General features: G+C 44.9%; 1 long non-coding RNA gene across 1 annotated transcript; it reads left to right on the top strand.

Moving 5' to 3' along the window:
* Positions 1-19866: 19866 nt before the first annotated feature.
* LOC122039847 lies at positions 19867-20352 on the top strand. Its single transcript, XR_006128405.1, has 3 exons — positions 19867-19906; positions 20013-20081; positions 20202-20352. It is a non-coding gene; the product is annotated as an uncharacterized LOC122039847 (long non-coding RNA).
* The last annotated feature ends 437 nt before the right edge of the window (positions 20353-20789 follow it).

Here is a 20789-nt window from a genome sequence, read left to right on the forward strand (position 1 = left end):
CCATGTATTTGTTCACATCATCAATGCATGTGAATCAATATAAATAAACCAATATGTTTTGAAACTTTCAATGTCAGATTAAAATCTCATTCACAATGAAATTTTTTTTTCTTCCACCTCTTCTTCATTCACATATATTCAATAAAATTTAGATTTTTTTTTTAGCATAGTGAGACTCAGGAGAGTGAAACAAATATATTGGATAAGATTTGAATTGAAACTAACTCATCTAGATTGTTGGTTAAACTCATTAATAACTTAGACATTTTTGAAATTTTAAAATTTATGCATATACAAGATTATAAGAGTGCAAGAAAAGTATTATTACAATCGTAGAATAAATTAGAGACATATAGATTTAGATGCGATATTTGCCAAAAATTTAAAAAATAAACTGACTTTTTTGAATAATTTCTCGAAACTAATAAGAGTAATAATGAATCTAAGAGTTTGTTAGCATGTAAGACTCCAAAAGAATAAAAAAATAAAAGGAACTGATTCTGTCTGAGAGTCGAAGCTGTTGGTTGCTATTCGGAAAACCTACAGGTTCCACTGTACAAAAATTTTGTACAAAGGTCTGAACCTTTTCCTAGCTACCATGTGTTCTTTTAAATTAAATTTTAGATCGTCTGCGGAACTTAACACGTTTGATCCAAAACTTAATTTATTCTTTCTTTTAGGTTTTGACTTGGGTCTCCTGCGGAACTTAACACGTTCGACCCAAATCACCTTAAGTTATTAATTCCATTAAATATTAATTTCCATAATTGGTTCCCAGTACTGACGTGGCGAGGCACATGACCTTCTTGGATATGGGAGCAACCACCACCGACTAGACAAAACCTTTTATGGAAAGTTAATATTTAATTTCCTAAAATAACTTTAGGTTAACCGAAAAGAACAATCAAATCACAAGGGAAAAAAAACAAAAGAACACAACATCGAAAAACATATTCGAAATACTAGAATCGCATGCCTCTTGTATTTGGTATTATTTCCAAAAATAACTAGTATGATGCGGAAAGAAAAATTACTAGTTATACCATTTAAAAAGACCTCTTGATCTTCTACCGTATTCCTCTTCTAACCTCGGACGTTGTGTGGGCAACGTTCTTCCGAGATGAGAAACCACCAAGCACCTTCTTCTTCCTTGCAAGTTTCGACCATCAAAACATCTTCTAGGATGAAGAGGTTCGGCCACCACCACCATGCTCCAAGGGATGCTAGAAACGAGGCTTGCTTTCTCTCCTTCTTCTCCTTCCTTGATCCGGCCACTAACAAAAGCTCCACCAAGAGATAAGTTTCGGCCAACAAGAGGAGAGTAGAGAAATAGGGCCGGCCACACCACCAAGGAAAAGAGGGAGAAAAATAGAATAGAGTCGTTCGCCTTGAAGCCTCCTCTACCCCCTCTTTTATAATCCTTGATCCTGGCAAATAAGGAAAATTTAATAAAAATTTCCTTAATTCTTTTTCCATTGAAAAGGAAAAATTATTTAATTAAAATAATTTTCTTTCTCAATTTTATTTGGCCGGCCACATAAAAGCTACAAACAAGGAGAGTTTTAATTAATTAAAACTTCCTAATTTGTCTCCAGAAATTTATAAAATTTCTTCAATAATTTAATCCCTTCATGATTGGTTTATAAAAAGGAAATTTAATAAATTAAAATCTTTCTTTTAAACATGTGGATAAAAAGAAAGTTATCTCTAAAAATTAAAATCTCTTTTAATCTACAAATAAGGAAAGATATCAAATCTTTTCTTAATCTTTTGTAGAAACTAATAAAAGAGAATTATTAATTTTTAAACTTTCTTTTAAATCATGAACATGGTTAAAAAGGAAAGTTTTCTTAAAATTTAAAATCCTCCTTTAATCAACAAATAAGGAAAGATTTCAAATTTTAAACTCTCTTTTAAACATGTAGATGATTTACAAATAAGGAAAGTTTTTACCAAAAATTAAAACCATCCTTTTAAACTACAAATAAGGAAAGAGATTAATCTCTTCTCTTAATCTTTTGTAGAAAACTATAAAAGGAAATTTTTAATTTTTAAACTCTCTTTTAAAATCATGATATCCACATAAGAAATAATTTTAATAAAAATCCTTTTTAATATTCTAGTGGCCGGCCACCTAAGCTTGGGACCCAAGCTTTGGCCGGCCACCTACATGGCTCATCCACTTGGTCTTGGCCGGCCCTAGCTTGGGTTCCAAGCTATCTTGGTCGGCCCCATTGGATGGGTAAGAAGGTGGGTATACGGTGAGTATAAATCTCTATATACTAGAGGCTATGATAGGGACCGAGAGGAGGAATTGGTTTTGGTCTCCCGATGAAATTAAGCATCCCGTGTTCGCCCCGAACACACAACTTAATTTCATCAATAATAATTTATTCCACTAAAGAACTATTATTGAACTACCGCACCAATCCCAAATTACATTTTGGGCTCCTTCTTATTATGAGTGTGTTAGTCTCCCTGTGTTTAAGATAACAAATGTCCACTAATTAAATAAGTTACTGACAACTCACTTAATTAATATCTAGCTCCAAGAGTAGTACCACTCAACTTTATCGTCATGTCGGACTAAGTCCACCTAAGTCCACCTGCAGGGTTTAACATGACAATCCTTATGAGCTCCTCTTGGGGACATTCTCAACCTAGATCACTAGGACACAGTTTCCTTCTATAATCAACAACACACACTATAAGTGATATCATTTCCCAACTTATCGGGCTTATTGATTTATCGAACTAAATCTCACCCATTGACAAATTATAGAAATAAATATCAAATATATGTGCTTGTTATTATATTAGGATTAAGAGCACACACTTCCATAATAACTGAGGTCTTTGTTCCTTTATAAAGTCAGTATAAAAGGAACGACCTCAAATGGTCCTACTCAATACACTCTAAGTGTACTAGTGTAATTATATAGTTAAGATAAACTAATACCTAATTACACTACGACCTTCCAATGGTTTGCTCCTTTCCATCTTGGTCGTGAGCTACTGTTTATAATTTATAAGGAACTGATAACATGATCTTCTGTGTGTGGCACCACACACCATGTTATCTACAATATAAATTAATTGAGCAACTACATTTACCATAAATGTAGACATTTGACCAATGTGATTCTTATTTCTAGATAAATGTTTATACCAAAAGCTAGGCTTTTAGTATACACTCTAACAGAAGCGATGGATGTTGGGGACTTGATACTCTTATTGACCGTTGGTAGACTCCTCGTCAGTGAAACCTCTAACCACAGCAGCGTCAGTGCCGAGCCAAGGAGGGGTTCCCCGACGATGACCCTCCGACGTTCAAGTCAACCACCGGCGATGTAGAAAAAACGAGGGAGCAAAATGGTAGGGTAACTGTAGCTACAGTAGAGATTCTGCATACCTCCGTCGAAGCTTGGAAGTCTTTATATAGGACTCCCAAGGAGCGCGTGCACGCTCCTCGATGCGTGCACGCTCCTCAAAGTATACCCTGAAAAGATGTGTCAAAAAAATGTCCCTGACAACATACCTTAACAACCCGAGCATATATATCTCTGACAAGACAGTAGAAGCTTCCGTCATACGATCTTCTGCCTGACCATGCCGCCAAGCATGTCGTCTATCGACGACACAGGTTCCCAGAAGGATATCCTCTGATCCTCCTTTTGTCTGTTATAGGTCGAGCGGAAGGATCGCTCGACCAGCTGTCGTCCATCCAGGCGATCTTGTCCTCGGGCCAAGCAGAATGGTCGCTCGGCCAACATCCCACTGTCCAGGCTCCGCGCTATGTAGAACGGAGAAGCTGTGTTTGAATGTAATCTGCTCAGTCGTCATTGTTTTACCGATGTGAGTCCAAGCGGGTTGGCCGCTCGGCACATGCCTTGTCTGTTTGAGCGCCGGAAGCTCGGTACATGACCAAACTGTGCTAACATCTACTTCATGTAGGCTCGGCGACTCTTCCTCCCAGTCGGAAGAGGGGGTTGTCCAATCAGACGATAATACCAGGGTGTTGACCAGCTTGACTTTGACCTCTACCATGTCATTGACCACCCTGCTGATCACATGCCTCCCCCTCAAATATAGTCGAAGGAGGCTGCAAGTCCGACTGACTAGATGAGCTAGTTTGAAGATCGGTTGGCCGATCGGCCGTGATACTGGTTGGACCCCGACCGGTCTACCCGAGGGTGTCGGACAACCATGAGATTGCTCCTTGAGGCCGATCGGTACTTCGCACATTCGCACTTGGAGAAATTTGTAGTTTCTGCCCTTGGCTGAGAGCGGTCAATACTGACATCATCCGAATCCCTTCGGAATTCATGTAAATTATCTCCATTAAAACTGAGCACGCGGCCACGCCTGTTAATGACGTTCATTAAATGCTGCCATGTAGGCATGTGCCACGTGTCAATGCCACCGTCATCGCACACCCGAAGCGACAATCGTTGATGTGATGTTTGGCGGTTTGAATTCAACAGCTGGATCTGCGCTCCAGCTTCCGTGATCTGGATCGGATGGCCCTGGTCAGCCGAGCTCAAGCTTTATAAAGCCACGATGTCGGCTTCTTCCTCTTGCGTTTTCTGCAAAGGCTGTCGGTGAGTTCCTGTGCAGTCGGTGCTCCAACGACGCTACGCTCCTGTTTTTGGTGACATTTTCTTCTCCTGTAAGCTCTCCCATTCCTTCCCCTCTCAATCGCTCGCAACCCTCTTCGTTCCTTGTAGTTTTCCTAGCGTTCGTTTTGCGTTTCCTGCTTACTGCTCCGTTAAACTTCCGTCGAACCCCTATTTTTCATTTTTCGGCGATGGCGAGCTCTTCCCGACCGTCTGACCCCGCTCCTGGTCTTTGGTACACCACCATGGAGACCAGGTTTGACGAGGGTGACGCCGAGAACCTCCGAAATGCTTTCGAAATCCCCTTTGACCATAAAATCATTTTGGCCTCTTCGTCCGACCGACCTAATGATCCACCGATTGACACAATATGTTTATTCAGAGACCAATTTATGGTCGGTTTCGCTTCCCAATCCATCCTTTCATCCCTGAAGTTTGTAATGACTTCCGCGTTCCTCTCCCCCAACTAGTACCAAATTCCTTTCGTCTGTTGTGCGGCGTTGTTGTCCTATTCTAGCTGCATGACATCCCTTTGACCCCTCAAGTCTTTCATTATTTCTACTATCCCAAGCAGTTCGAGCTGGGGACCATCTCTTTTAGTCTCAGATCGGTCTACTATTTTTTTGATATGATGTCACTTCAAATAAACACTGTAAGGAGTATTTCTTCTTCATGCGGCTTCCCGAATGGCCAAACTTCCGGACCCAATGGCAGGTCGGACTACCACCTCAGCCGGACCTGAAGAAGTACAAGAGTTGACTGGATTATCTTCATGCAGCGAACATGCTGGTCGGTCAGAAGTACGACATCCATAAGCTATTGCTGGAGGGTGTTATGTATATCTTTGGGCTGAGTCCGATCTACACGAGGCTCCCGAGCGACTTAGGTATGAAATTTGTTGGCTCCTTTCTTTTAAGTCTAACTGATTTGCTTTTTTCCTTTTGCAGCCAAAATCATGATGCGAGCGTGCGCGACCGGCCTGACGAAGCTGAAGGATACTGAGATTGAAGCGACTGCTGCCAAGGAAATGGCAAGCCTTGTCCTTACACCGATCAGTTCCCACGAAGGCATGCAAGCCGAGAGCGGGGAGACCCCCACCGCCGTTCAGACAGCAAACATCAAAGAAGTTGCTGAAGTGGTTGGTGTTCCGCTTCCAATCCCTGAAACACAGCATGCCGATGGACTGAAGGCTTTGAGTCTTTCGATGGAGTGCCCCTCCTTAGGCCCAAGAGGCGTCGCACGGACAACACCTCCCGATCCGCCACCTCGGTCGTGGGTACCGCCGAGCGGGTTGGCACTTCTTCCCCTGTGGCTATCCTAATGGTGGAGGCCACTTCGTCCGATCGAACACCATCTCTGGTCAAGCCACCGTCGGAGGCCATCGCTGCTCCTTCGGTCTCATTTTTGTCGTCACCCCGAACCCTACGAAGACCACTAGTGTCCAGGATCGATCCGGCATCTGCCGCCGCTCCAGGTCCGCCGGTCTCCTCCTCGTCAGACCCAAGCAGCCGGCGATCGGTAACGGCGACTATCAACCTTCCGACGGAGGACTATCTTGAGCAATGCACCCGTCCGACCATCCCCAAACACAAGATCCTGATCCGCGGGCCGCTCATCGGTGTTTGGGAGGAGGCGAGGGCCCGAGCGGCCATGATGTCTCCCAGGCAGCTCGACAACAACCATGTGCGAATGTCTACGAGAGTACGTTTTTCAATTATCAATTTACACCTTACCTTCGATCGGCTCTTGACCTTTGTCTTTTTATCTGTAGTACTGGGTTGAGAGCGTGACCATGTGCTAACGACTCACTTTTGTAGAGGATGAGTTGAAGAAGCTCAAGGTTTCTGGTGACGCCTCTTCCTCCTAGGGCCATCGGTCGCCCAATTGCAAGCCGATCTGGAGAAGGCCCAACAACTCCTTTTGGCTGAGCAACAAAAGTCGGTCGATCAGGCTATTCGGCTGGGCCAAATCGAGACATAATTGAAGACTTATGACATGAAGCTTGAGCTGGCCATTACAAGGAAATAGCGAGCTATCGCCGACCTGGAGCTAAAGAACCAGGAGGCTCGACAACTCAACCAAAAGCTTAAAAAAGCCGAGGATTATCTAACCCCCGAGCGGGCCTTCGAGTGGCTGGGGAGGAGTCTCTGAATAAGAAACTCAAAGACGCCGAAGCTGCCCTAGAGGCCTCCAACTCCGCCCTGACGGTCTATCAACAGGATGAGCTGAGCCATTTTGAAGTGATGAAGCAGGAATACCTTCGCTCGGACCAGTTCACTGACAAAGTTGTCAAGCGGATCGTTTGAGCTGACCATTGAGGGGACCCTCCAGCAGCTCAAGGCGGACGGTTATCTCCCCGAAGCTCTGACGGACGACATTATCAACCGCAGTCAACTGAACGACTCCATGCCTGATGATGTATTTGACTATATGGAGTGTGCTGGAGTCCTGTAAAAGTGTCTTAAGTGTATTTCTACCGCTCGGTAGTATCTTTTTGTGAAATGAACGGTTTGCTCGCTCAACGGGCTTTTTCTCTTATGATTTATTTGTTTCCATGTCTGGCACCAACTTCTCCGTTCGGCTATGATCATGGCCTACCTTCGATTTACTATGACGAATTGCGGGTCATCAATCATCCATTGACGAATTAAATAAGGTTTATACCTTCTCCCGGGTTTAAGGTCACAGCTCGATCGTCAATGAAGACTAGGGTTTAACGTCGTCTCTCGACGATTCGGTGAAGATAGGGGTTTAATGTCGCCGCTCGATGATTTGGTGAAGATTGGGGTTTAAGATCACCGCTCGACCGTCGATGAAGACTGGGGTTTATGGTTGCCGCTCAACCGTCGGTGGAGATAGGGTTTAAGGTCGCCGCTCGACCGTCGATGAAGATTGGGGTTTAAGATCGCCGCTCGATCGTCGATGAAGACTGGGGTTTAAGGTCGCCGCTTGACCGTCGATGAAGAGTAGGGTTTAACGTCACCGCTCAACGATTTGATGAAGATAGGGGTTTAACGTCGCCGCTCGACGGTTTGGTGAAGACTTGGGTTTAAGGTCGCTGCTCGACCGTCGATGAAGACTAGGGTTTAAGGTCGTCGCTCGACCGTCGGTGGAGATAGGGGTTTAAAGTCGTCGCTCGACCATCGATAATGACTGGGGTTTAAGGTCGTTGCTTGACCGTCGATGAAGACAGGGGTTTAAGGTCGCCGCTCAACCGTCGATGAAAATTGGGGTTTAACGTCACCGCTCAACGATTTGATGAAGATAGGGGTTTAACGTCGCCGCTCGACGGTTTGGTGAAGACTTGGGTTTAAGGTCGCTGCTCGACCGTCGATGAAGACTAGGGTTTAAGGTCGTCGCTCGACCGTCGGTGGAGATAGGGGTTTAAAGTCGTCGCTCGACCATCGATAATGACTGGGGTTTAAGGTCGTTGCTTGACCGTCGATGAAGACAGGGGTTTAAGGTCGCCGCTCAACCGTCGATGAAAATTGGGGTTTAAGGTCGCCGTTCGACCGTCAATAAAGAATGAGGTTTAATATCGTCGCACGACCGTCGATGAAGACTAGGGTTTAACGTTGCCGCTCGACGATTCGGTGAAGACAGGGGTTTAACGTTGCCACTCGATGGTTTGGTGAAGACTAGGCTTTAAGGTCGTCGCTCGACCTTCGATGAAAACTGGGGTTTAAGGTCGCCTCTCGACCATCGGTGGAGACAGGGATTTAAGGTCGCCGCTAGACTATAGATGAAGACTGGGGTTTAAGGTCGTCGCTCGACCGTCGATGAAGATAGGGATTTAAGGTCATCGTCGACCGTCGATGAAGAATGGGGTTTAAGGTCGCCGCTCGACCATCGATGAAGACTGGGGTTTAAGGTCTCCGCTCAACCTTCGGTGGACACTAGGATTTAATGTTACCGCTCGACGATTCGTTAGGTCGTTCAGCATAAAACTTGGAAGCTTAATCTTTTATTTCCTGTCCTGCATTCAAGGCAAATAGGGATATAAAGGTACATTGATCACATCAGCGCACTTTTCATCCGACTCTGTAAGGCTGAAGATGGTTTGCGCTCCACAGACGCTCTAGTTTCCGTCCGTTCTCATCCTCTAAGTAATAGGAGTCCGAGCGAAGCTTTTCCACGACCCCGAAGGGTCCAACCCACGGAGCTTCCAGCTTGGTGACGTCGCCGACCAACTTCACTTTTTTCCATACTAAGTCACCAACCTGGAACGACCTTGGGATCACCGTTCAATGGTAGTTCTGCTTCATCCTCTGGCGGTAGGCCATCAGCCAAACGGCTGCTTTAGCACATGCCTCGTCCACCAAGTCCAGAAGCCTCCGCTCGGTGTTGTCTTTGTTATAGTGTTGTATCTGGTCGGATTCAACCCCGACTTCGACGGGGATGGCCGCTTCACTGCCATATACGAGGTGGAAGGGCGTTGCCCCGATCCCTTCCTTGGAAGTCGAGTGGATCGCCCATAGCACGCTGGGGAATTCATCTACCCAACTCCCTCCGACATGGTCGAGCCGAATGCGCAGGATCCAAAGTATTTCGTGGTTGGCGACCTCCGCTTGCCCATTGCTCTGAGGGTAGGCTACCGAAGTGAAGGCTTGCTGAATGTCGTACCTTTCGCACCACTCCTTAAGCCTCTGACCCACGAATTGTCTCCCATTATTGGAGACGAGTCGACAAGGGATCCCGAATCGACAAATGATGTGCTGCCAAATGAACTTCATGACTATCTACTCGGTTATCTTCGCTAGTGGCTCGACTTCAACCCATTTGGAGAAATAGTCCATTGCGACGAGCAGGAACTTCCTCTGACCCATCGCCATGGGAAAGGGCCCCACGATGCCCATGCCCCACTGGTTGAACGGACAAGCCACTGTGGACGTCTTCATCTCCTCGGTCGGCCAGTGCGAGAGGTTATGATACTTTTGGTAGGACAAGCAGGTGGCAACCGTCCGAGCGACACCCCCTGAAGGGTTGGCCAGAAGTATTCGGCAAGTAAAATCTTCCTTACCAATGATCGGTCGCCCGAGTGTCCTCCACAGGGCCCTTGGTGTACCTCCTACAGTATGTAGTCAGCATCCTGCAACCCGACGCACTTAAATAGGGGCCTTAAGAAAGCCTTCTTGTAGAGCTGAACTCTGATTAGGGTAAACCGACCATCCCTCTTTCTTAATAAGCGGGCCCCCTCCCGATCGGACGGTGTAGTTCTCGATCGCAGAAACTCCGTCAGCGCTGTCCTCCAATCGTTTGGGAAGGTAAGTCCCTCTATCCGGTCAATGTGGGCCACTAAAGCCACTTGCTCGATCGGCTACGATATGACGATTAACGATAATGAGCTAGCTAGTTTGGCCAATTCGTCTGCAGCTTGGTTCTCCGCTCAGGGGACCTTCTGTATTACTATCTCCCGAAAGTTGGCCTTCGGCTTTTCGAAAGCCTCAGCGTAGAGCCTGAGCCACGCGTTGCTTATCTCGAACGTTCCGACTAGCTGCTGAGCAGCCAACTATGAGTCCGAGTGGATGAGGACATTGATGGCTTCGACGTGCCGGGCAGCTTGTAGGCCAACTATAAGTGCTTCATGTTCGGCTTCATTGTTGGTTGCCCGGTAGTCTAGCCGAACGAACAGCCGCATCCACTCCTCTTGGGGGGAGATGAGTAGTATTCTGATCCCGCTCCCTTATCGAGTGGCCGAGCCATCTATATATATTCTCCAAACGGCTTCTGGTTCATGATTCTGTACTTCAGTGATGAAATCTGCTAAGGATTGTGCTTTGATGGCCGTTCGGGGCTGGTATTGGATATCGAACTCACTGAGCTCCGTCATCCATTTAATTAGCCGTCTGGATGCTTCTGAATTGAGAAGGACCCTCCCCAAAGGACTGTAGAAATCACGATGATGGAATGCGGGAGGAAGTAGGGGCGAAGTCTCCGAGTGGCGAGCACCAATGCGAAGGCCAGTTTCTAGAGACCGGTGTAGAGGGATTCAGCATCTTTCAATATATGACTCAAGAAGTATACCTACTTCTCCTCGCCGTTCGACCTAACTAGTGTCGAGCCGACCGCATGCTCGGTTGAGGATAAATAAATCCTGAGTGGCTCATGGACTCTTGGCTTAGCCAATACAAGCAATGCATTGAGGTACTCCTTCAATTCTTCAAACGCCCGGTCGCATTCTTCGTCCCATTGAAATTTGGTGGCTCGGCGTAATATCTTGAAGAACGACAAGCTCTGATCAGCTGACTTGGAGATGAAGCGAGATAGTATTGTTATCCGTTCGATGAGACATTGGGCTTCCTTAAGATTCCTTGGCGGTGACATATCTTGTAGTGCTTTCATTTTGCTGGGATTCGCCTCGATGCCCCGTTCGGTGACGATATAACCCAGGAATCGTCCGCTCTTTGCGCTGAACAGACACTTGCTTAGATTCAGCTTGATTCCGTACATCCTGAGTGTCTGGTAGGTCTTCTTGATATCTGCACATAGGTCAGCTGCTCGGAGGGATTTAATTAATATGTCATCGACATATACCTCCATGTTGCGGTCGATCTACTGCCTGAACATCTTATTTATCAACCTCTGATAAGTAGTGTCGGTGTTCTTTAGCCCGAACGACATGACATTGTCGCAGTAGGTTTCATCGGCCGTGATGAAACTGACATTCTCTTGATCTTCTCGGACGAGCGACACTTGGTGGTACCCTTGATACACATATAACATGCATATTAGCTTGCACTCGACAATGGAATCTACCATCTGATCGATTCGGGGCAGTGGGTAGAAGTCCTTCGGACACGCCTTGTTGAGGTCCCTGAAGTCGATGTAAACTCGCCACTTGTTGCTCGGCTTTGAGACCAGCACTATATTCACGAGCCAACTCGAGAATTGAACCTCACGTATGTGGCTGTCTTCCAAGAGCGTCTCTATTTCTGCTCGGATGATCAAATTTTGTTCGACGCTGAAGTCCCTCTTTCTCTGCTTCACCGATCGAGCGTCTGGTCGAACGTGAAGCTCATGTTGCGCGATGCTCGACGAGATCCCGGGAAGCTCATGCGTCGACTGCGTGAATACATCGTGGTTTTGTTGGAGGTAGGCGACCAACTCTGCCTTCTGTTCAACTCTCAGGTCGGACGCAATGAAAGTTGTTGCCCCCGCTCGGCAGGGGTGGATCTGTACTTCTTCCTTTTCTTCATAGAATAGAGTAGGAGGCTTTTCAATGACAGTGCTTACATCTAGTCGGGGGATCTTTCGAGCGGACTTGGCCTCAGTTTTGATCATCTCGACATAACAGCGCCGAGCGGCCAACTGGTCGCCTTTGACCTCTGTTACACGGTCTTTTACCGGGAACTTGATCTTCTGGCAGTATGTTGAGACTACCGCTCGAAATTCGTTGAGGGTCCGTCGACCCAGAATGACGTTGTAGGCTGAGGGGGCATCCACCACAATGAAGTTCCTGGTCCTGGTCCTTCTGAGCGGCTCCTCTCCGAGTGATATGGCCAACATGGCTTGGTCGATCGGCAGAACTTCGTTGCGAGTGAACTCATATAGTGGGGTCGTCATCCGCAGTAGATCGCCTCGGTCGATCTGGAGCTGATCGAAAGCCTTCTTGAAAATTATATTCACCGAACTTCCAGTGTCAATAAAAATCCGGTGAATTGTATAGTTGGCGATTACCGCTCGGATAATGAGGGCGTCATCGTGAGGGACTTCCACTCCTTAGAGGTCTCGGGGTCTGAAACTGATTTCGGGCCCGCTCACCTTCTCCTGACTACAACCCACAACGTGAATTTCCAAGCGCTGAGCGTATGACTTTCTGGCTCGATTGGAGTCTCCGCTGGTCGGTCCACCGATGATGATGTTTATCTCTCCCCGAGCGACATTGCTTCTATTTTCCTCCTCTTGAGCGCTAGGCCTGTGTCGCTCGTGTGAGGCTCGGGGATGGTCATTGCTCCTCTGTTGATGGTGGTGCTACCGTTCGGGTAATCGCCTGGCATCTTCTCGTCGCTCGGCGGTTTGATGCCCGTGTCGCTGGTTGGGTGAAGGCGATCGACGACAGTAACCCCTTGGCACTTATCGGGTGATCGGTGTAAACTCACGACAGTCACGGGTGTGTGTGACGCTGACTAGTGGAAGGAACAAAACATAGGCGTCCATACCTTGCCCTTCGTTGTTTTTGGCCAATTAGAAGCCACATGCTGCACGACTTGTGCCCTTGTTTCTTGGTGCGGTCGACCTTCAGCTCTCGACCCCCTTGGCGGTTGGTGGCTGCTCGACAATCACCATTCGGTTGGCACCGCGGGCTCGGATGGCGCCTCTTTCCTTCTGGTTGCCTGGGCCTCCTCGACGTTTATATATTCATTAGCCTTCTTGAGCATATGTTTCCTAATAAGCGACCGGAAGAAGTCTCCCTTTACGAGCCCCTGGGTGAAGGCATTTGTCATGGTCTCAGATGAGACCGAGGGGATATCCATAGTTACCTGGTTGAAGCGTTGGATGTATGCTCGGAGGGTTTCTCTCGACCCTTTCTTCAAAGAGAACAGACTGACGCTTGTCTTTTGGAAGCGCCTGCTGCTTGCAAAAATGGTGGAGGAAGGTCATTCGGAAATCCTTGAAGCTTTGTATTGATCCGTCTGGTAGCCTCCTGAACCATTGTTGGGCCGAGCCGGACAACGTTGTGAGAAAGATTCGGCACTTCATCCCATCTATGTATTGGTGAAGTGTAGCAGCATTGTCAAACTTTCCCAAATGATCATCTGGATCGGTTGATTTGTTGTATTATCCAATTGTCAAGGGAGCGTAGCGCCTCGGTAAAGGGTCTTGAAGTACTGCTTCAGAGAACTGGCGGTTGATTCACTCGGGAGACGCGTCGGCTCAAGGTGCCTTGCCTTTCCTTGCGTCCTGAATGGGCGCTTCGTCTCTAGAAGATCCCCTCTCCTGATTTGCTTGTGCAACCTCCAAGGGCGTTTGGAACAGAGCCCGATGGAATGGAATAGACGCGGGTGGAGCTTCTCCATGTATGTCGGTCGACAGTCTATTTTGCCCCCAAATAGAATACTGCTTCGATCGGTCGTCGTGAGCTGCTCGGCCTCCAGAGGCTGACATTGCTCATTGTGCCAGTCAGTCGGCTAGTGCCTTTTGTTGCTGTTGCTCAACTATCTTTGTCGCTCGCGCTTGTATTAGTGTGTCGAGCTCCTCTTGAGTGAGCGTTACGGTATGAAGTCGTTTAGCGTTATCCATCTTCTCGGCTTGGATGCAGGTGCGTTTCCACTGACGGTGTCAAATTTAATCTTGTCCGAAAGTCGAGGCGATGGATGCTGGGGACGTGGCACTCTTGCTGACCGTTGGTGGACTCCTCGTCAGTAAAACCTGCAACCACAGCAGTGTCAGTGCCGAGCTAGGGAAGGGTTCCCCGGCGATGACCCTCCAACGCTCAAGTCAACCACCGACGATGTAGAAGAAATGAGGAAGCAAAATGGTAGGGTAACTGTAGCTATAGTAGAGATTATGCATACCTCCGTCGAAGCTTGGGGGTCTTTATATAGGACTCCCGGGGAGCGTGTGCACGCTTCTCAAAGTATACCTTGAAGAGACGTGTCAGAAAAGTGTCCTTGACACCATACCTTAACGACCCGATCATATCTCTGACAAGACAGCAGAAGCTTCCGTCGTACGATCTTCTGCCTGACCATACCGCTAAGCATGCCGTCTGTCGGCGACACAGGTTCCCAGAAGGATATCCTCTGATCCTTCTTTTGTCTGTTATAGGTCAAGCGGAAGGGCCGCTCGGCCAGCTATCGGCCATCAGGGCGATCTTGTCCTCAGGCATAGCGGAATGACCGCTCGGCCAACATCCCACTGTCCAGGCTCCGCTGCTATGTAGAATGGAGAAGCTGTGTCTTAATGTAGTCTGCTCAGTCGTCACTGTTTTGCCGATGTGAGTCTGAGCAGGCTGGTCGCTCGGCACATGCCTTGTCTGTTTGAGCGCCGGAAGCTCGGTACATGGCCGAACTGTGCTAACATCTGCTTCATGTAGTCTCAACGACTCTTCTTCCCGGTCGGAAGAGGGGGTTGCCCGATCGAACGATAATACGATAGCATTGACCAGTTTAACTTTGGCCACCCTACTGATCGGGGCCCTCCTTATCACCGGATCAGGAACCCATTAGATTAAACTCTCGTTATATTCCATCATTAAAGCACTAAGATGGTGGTTTTGACTAAATCAGTACCAAAGTGAGCTTGTTTTGACCAAAATAGTACCAATGTAGTGATACTTTGAGAAAATCAATACCAAAGGGTTGTTGTTTAACCAAAACAACACTAAGGTAGTAATGCTTTAACTTTATTTTTATTTTTCAAACTTTCAAATTTTATTTTTCTTTTTAAAATTTTGTTTCATTTTTTTCTCTTATAATTAGCTATTAAAAAAGATAAACAATTTTAAAAATAGAGAAAATTGAAAATAAAATATGGACAAATTTAGAGGACCATCATGGATGTAACAGCCTAAATTTTAAATTCAACAATAACTTTTGATCAAAACTGAATTTAAAAAATTTATTTTAAAAAAAAACTATATAAATAATTAAAGAGGTTATTCCAAGTTAATAATGTTAATTTGACATAAATTTTAGATTTTTAAGATTGTCCTCCTTAAAAAATAATAAAAATATTATTTTATTTTATTCCTATTGTATTAATTTTATTTGACATTTCCTTATTTTCTTGTAGTTAGATATTAAATAATAAAAAATAAGTTTAAAAAAATATTAGGCAGTGCAATATTTAGAAAATCAAAGTATAGTGTATCCTTTCATAAATTTAGAAAATTGGATTCGCCTTTGGGAAAATACAAAAACTTTTTTTTCTTTGAAGTTGAGCTGATCAGAGAGATAAGGACGAATCTTGCATAGGACTGTTCTGGGCTCTAATCATAGAATTAGTTAGGTAAAATTTTTACTTAATCCACTAAAACCCCTCCTTTCATACCCACAGTCCAATCCACCTCCACTATGAAAAAAGTCCGATAGAAATGACTGATAATATCTGTTTTTTTAGCTAGTAATACATGTTGATACGGGGTATAAGGGTTCTGTATAGACGTAGCAATTAGAAGTTAAGGGGATACGACAGTCAAAAGTCAAGGAAGGAAGGTAGTTAGATCGCCTCGCCTTACCTGATGCATAAATCACGGTCGATCAATGGCAGGTCGGGTATCTAGAGCTGAGACACAAGACCGAATAGTTCCCGGCTTGTCATCGACAGATCAGTTCTTACCAGCTCGAGTTTTACATTGTTCAATTCACATGATTCAGCTCATCTTCCTTAATAATGCCCCAACACGATAGCTTAGCCGAGTAGTCTCCCGGGCAGGCTGCAGCTCAACCTAAGCAGGAACAGACAATGCTAAAGGACAACAATGTCAGAGAATTGTAACCGCCTCTTAGAGAATAGTTGTCATCGGCCAAGGAATATTCCAGTGGTCGGTCATTCTCAAGGAATAGAACTTTCTTTCAATCAATGAGAGGGCGCCACGTGCCCTCTATCACCAGACATCGGACATTCTCTAACACCGATCAGGTTCAGAGGTGCGCAGTGTTATATAAAATAGGAGGTTCTCTCTCTTGAGCAGGTACGCGCACATTCGCACTCGTCTTCTACATTTCTTTTTCCTTCGTACACTATTCTTTTGGAGAAAAAGTACCTAATTTGAGAGTCGGAGGGCCTGCGCCTGAGACTTTTTCCCTAATTTTTGGTCTCTAACGTTCTGTGTACTTGTCTGAGTGTGTGCAGAACCTAAGTACCGCCGGTTTCGTCACCGCCATCCTTAAGTCCCATGTGGGGGTCTATTTTCCTGGGCACATACGCTATGTGTGTCTCAACCACTTCTTCAACACCGATGACATCTCAGCCGATCTTCGTTTGACTCAAATTTCAAAAGAATCACATGTTATCGGAAAAAAAAAATTCATCAGAACTTGGTCAATAATGGTTCGTATTTTTTCTAATCATTATTTTAACCGATATTTTTTTAAAAAAATACTGATCAAATAAATGGTCGGTAATTATTTTAAAAATAGCAGTAAAAAATAACCAGTGATTTTTAAAAATAAATAGTTGATAAATTTTCAAAAATATCGACCAAATATATAGTAAGTTATTATTTTTTTTTAAAAATAATAACCAATATATTTGATTAGTTTTTTTTATAAATATAAATATATAGTTGACTCTAATTTTAATTAACTTATCGGTCAAAATATATTTGCCCGTTAAATTAAAAAAAATAATATTAAAATATTTTTATTAATTTATTAATCCTCTCTACAAAATAAAAAAATGATATATTAAAAAACTAATTAAATATATGAAAAATTCATACAATCCATAGAAGATAAAGTAAAAATAAAATGCTTAAATGATATATTGTGCAAATAAATTGATGAGGCTATAAAGGTGGTTCATCAAGTATGGGTCAAGTACATAGACAGTCGATGTGGAAGTTAAAGTTTAAGCGTTTAATGTGGTCAACGACCCCATCCAAGTTGATAGAACAGAAATCGACTCCAGCCATCGATTGAGCTTGAAGTGTCCGATCTGCCAAGCAGTTTGTCTGAGCGGATTGCCTATCTGGCCTGGAGTACTATGGTAAGAACATTAGATGCCCGTTACAGATCGAAGGAATGCTAAGGCGACCGGAGCGTTGGTCCGATCAGGCAGAAACAATCAACTGCGCTAAGGGATTACGGAAAAGATTGGTTGAGGTTGATCGAACAAGGATCCCCAGCCGAGCGGCTCCCCCGCTCGGCCAAACAATGGAACCTCTCTCATATCTCTTAATATCTATTTGGGATATAATGTCGCTGACAATAAGGCATGGTCAACAGGCAAATCGTACGACAAAAACTTCTATTATCTCTTTAGAAATTTGTATGCCCTGTTAGGGTATGGTGTCAGAGACATTTTTTTGACATATCCTTTCATAGGATACCTTGGAGAACGTTCCCATACCTTGAGGAGCGTGCACGTCGTCCACTGTAGTACTATATAAAGAGGGATCCATGGATCGACGGAAGTACGTGTTATTCACTATTCACGGAAATAGGCATATGTATAAAATCTGATTTGGGAGGTTAGTCTCCCAAATCAAATGTCAAATCATATATAGTAGCTAGGAGTTTATCCTCTACAGTTGAGGTAAACTCCTTGATCACCGTTTAGTATTCTTACAATCTCATGCAAACTAAACACCATCATGCATTACATGGCCACAATCCGCCCATTGTGATGTTTACAGAACATCTCATAAAACATTGCGGAAGACCCAATTTTCCATCGCCCGATCATCTCCTTCAACTGTATTTCTCGACCGGGTATTAGCAGTCCGTCTTGTTTCGCTGCATGCACACTATCATATCCCGGTCGACCATTCATTTCCAAGTCCGCCATCTATGTCCCGGCCAGCCATACATGCCCAAGTCTGCCATCCTTCAGCTGTATTTCCCAGTCAGGTATTAGCAGTTCGGTTTGTTTTGCTGCATGCACACCGTTATATCCCCGTTGGGCATTCATGTCCAATCCGCTATCTATGTCAGTATGTCACGACCGTTTATTCATACCCAAGTCTTCCATCTGCGTCCCGACCGGTCATTCATGTCCCAGTTGACTATATGTCCCAGTCGGTCATTCGCCGGTCATTCATGTCCCAGTTGGCTATATGTCTCGGTCGGTCATTCATGTCTCGGTCGAGTATTAGCTGCCGGGTATGTTACAATGCACACACACAGTCATATCTCGATTATCCATACATGCCCGGTTAGTGATTCATGTCTCGGTCGGTCCTTCAATTTGCAATTGCTGAATACTATGGAGGTTTCAGGTCCACAAATCTATGGACATGTGTTTGGACTTTATGAAATAACCCATCCACGTCCAGTGTAATGTCTTGGTACCGACACCTATTTCTGGCTTCCCACACATAGTAGATTGAGTTGGATATGCCTAGATGTCGATCCTTCATCTTTCGACCACCACCCTTGTAATGACTTCTAAAAATCTGATGCAACTTCTCAAAGGATTTGAAGTTGTGCTTGATTTTCAACCATCGCTTCACCTTGCAGTAAAGTTCACAAGTCACTGAACATTATTCACTATTCACAAAAAAAAAAAGGTAGATCCGCTACCTTAGTGATCCCCCTAGTGCCGGCCACACGGATATGGAGGGAGGTTCATGCAGGTACACAGGCCATAGGCGCATGACGGGGTAAACCCCAGGTCGTCAGTTCCTGAGAATCGACCCCTGGCCATTACACCAGAGATACCATGCGCCCACCATGTGTGCTACGCCCTGGGGGTACATTATTCACTATTCACGCTTGTATTTACTGTTGCTCCGCTTTCTTCTACTATTCCGGTGACCTGACTTGAGCGTCGGAGGGCCAACGCCGGGACCCCTTCTTTAGCTCGGCTCTGACATTTATTATGTTGCAGAGCGAAACGAAGTCTACACGTGATCAACCCAGAAGCTACATGCCCAACTAACCTTCTCCATAATTTTCGAATAGGATCATAAATAATGTTTGTTTTTCCCTTAGCAGTTCATAGCATGCCGACTCGAAGTCTTCCACCTTCGGATTCGGATTCGGGTTCATGATATAAATTTATCCAGTCTTTTTAAGCATACCTGATGTGATAAATAGATGATTATTTGTTACATGAGATTTATTTTGGCACTTATGAGAAATAAATCCTTGTATCATATGTAACTCATCCTCCAGTAGAGATCCTCTGGTTCGTAATTTACGGACCAGAGGATGATCCACTGTATGAGAATTATAGATTTGAATGGAGTTCACCTTTAAGTTGATAGGGTCTATCCAAATCAAGGATCTATAATAATGGACCATCTCCTAATCCATAAATTATGAACCAAAAAATTTACCCTCCTCATCCTCTGTCCATTTACTTTCTCAGTTATTCTTATTTATCTCTTTCTATAAATCCTGAAACTTACGGGGCATTGGATACGAGTATTTTTGTTTTTTTTTTGCCACGTGATGTAAATTTATCCAGCAATCCTTCCGCCTATTAATTTTAATATATGATGAATATTAATTAATTAAAGAATTATAAAATTAAACCCCAATAATATTTACACTTAAAGAAGTGAACGTGAGCTCCCGAACATAGCCGGAGGCGCTGGCGTCACCCACCACACCCAACAAAGATAACGTCTTTAGGTGATCAAGGGATTCTAGGCGTAGATGGAATTCCACCAATGCTCGTCGGTATACAGCAAAATTCTACATGATTTTCGCCCCATTTTTTGTTTGTTTTTTTCGATTCATAATCTGTGCTTCTTATTGTGTTGGTCGTGTGGCCTTTAAACCGTAGGTGGCAAGCGTACATTGAAGCTTCCTCCCGATCTTGGTTATGGGGCGAGAGGAGCAGGCTGCAGAGGAGGTCAGCTTTCCTTCACTGTTTTCAGATTGTCACCACATCTCCGGCAGTACTTCACAGTTCATCTTATGTGAATATTTGATGTCAACTAACTCAATGCTGCTGCTTTCTATAATTGATCAGGCTCTTGCATTATTCCTCCGGATTCAACTCTTCTGTTCGATATAGAATTCATTGGGTAGGCAGGAGCCAGAGACCTACAGAGTCTTTTTCTGACGAAAGGAACCAACAGACGAGATACTTGTATAAGCACTTACTTAAACAAGAGGGAACCAAGGGCTACAAATAATTACAATTATGCAGTACTGATTTGCTACTGTAAACGACCTTTATCAATTCAAATTCTGTAAACGAGCTCTCTTAGTCCCACATCGTTAAATTCAAATTGCATCACGCCGGTATATGAGTTGTCGTTTGTCTCTTCACCGCCGAGCTGGGTTGCGCCAGCTTGTGATCCAAGCGGAGGCAATGAATGATTTGGATGGTGGGGTTGAGTTCTGAGGCGTGAATTCAATGTATATTTGTTGACCTGCCCGATCCAAGTTGATTGTGAACTGATAAAATCGGATGAAGATCTGATTCTTCCGGTTCATAATGCGGAGGGCACCGGTCCAGGCTGGTTTCACAGAGCAAATACACCCGCCCGCTTTCGACGGTGGAAGGATAACAGGTTGATTTGCACGGGATTCACATTACCCCTCAGAGCCTCTT

Source organism: Zingiber officinale, chromosome 2A (assembly GCF_018446385.1).
Source record: "Zingiber officinale cultivar Zhangliang chromosome 2A, Zo_v1.1, whole genome shotgun sequence".
Classification (NCBI taxonomy): domain Eukaryota; kingdom Viridiplantae; phylum Streptophyta; class Magnoliopsida; order Zingiberales; family Zingiberaceae; genus Zingiber; species Zingiber officinale.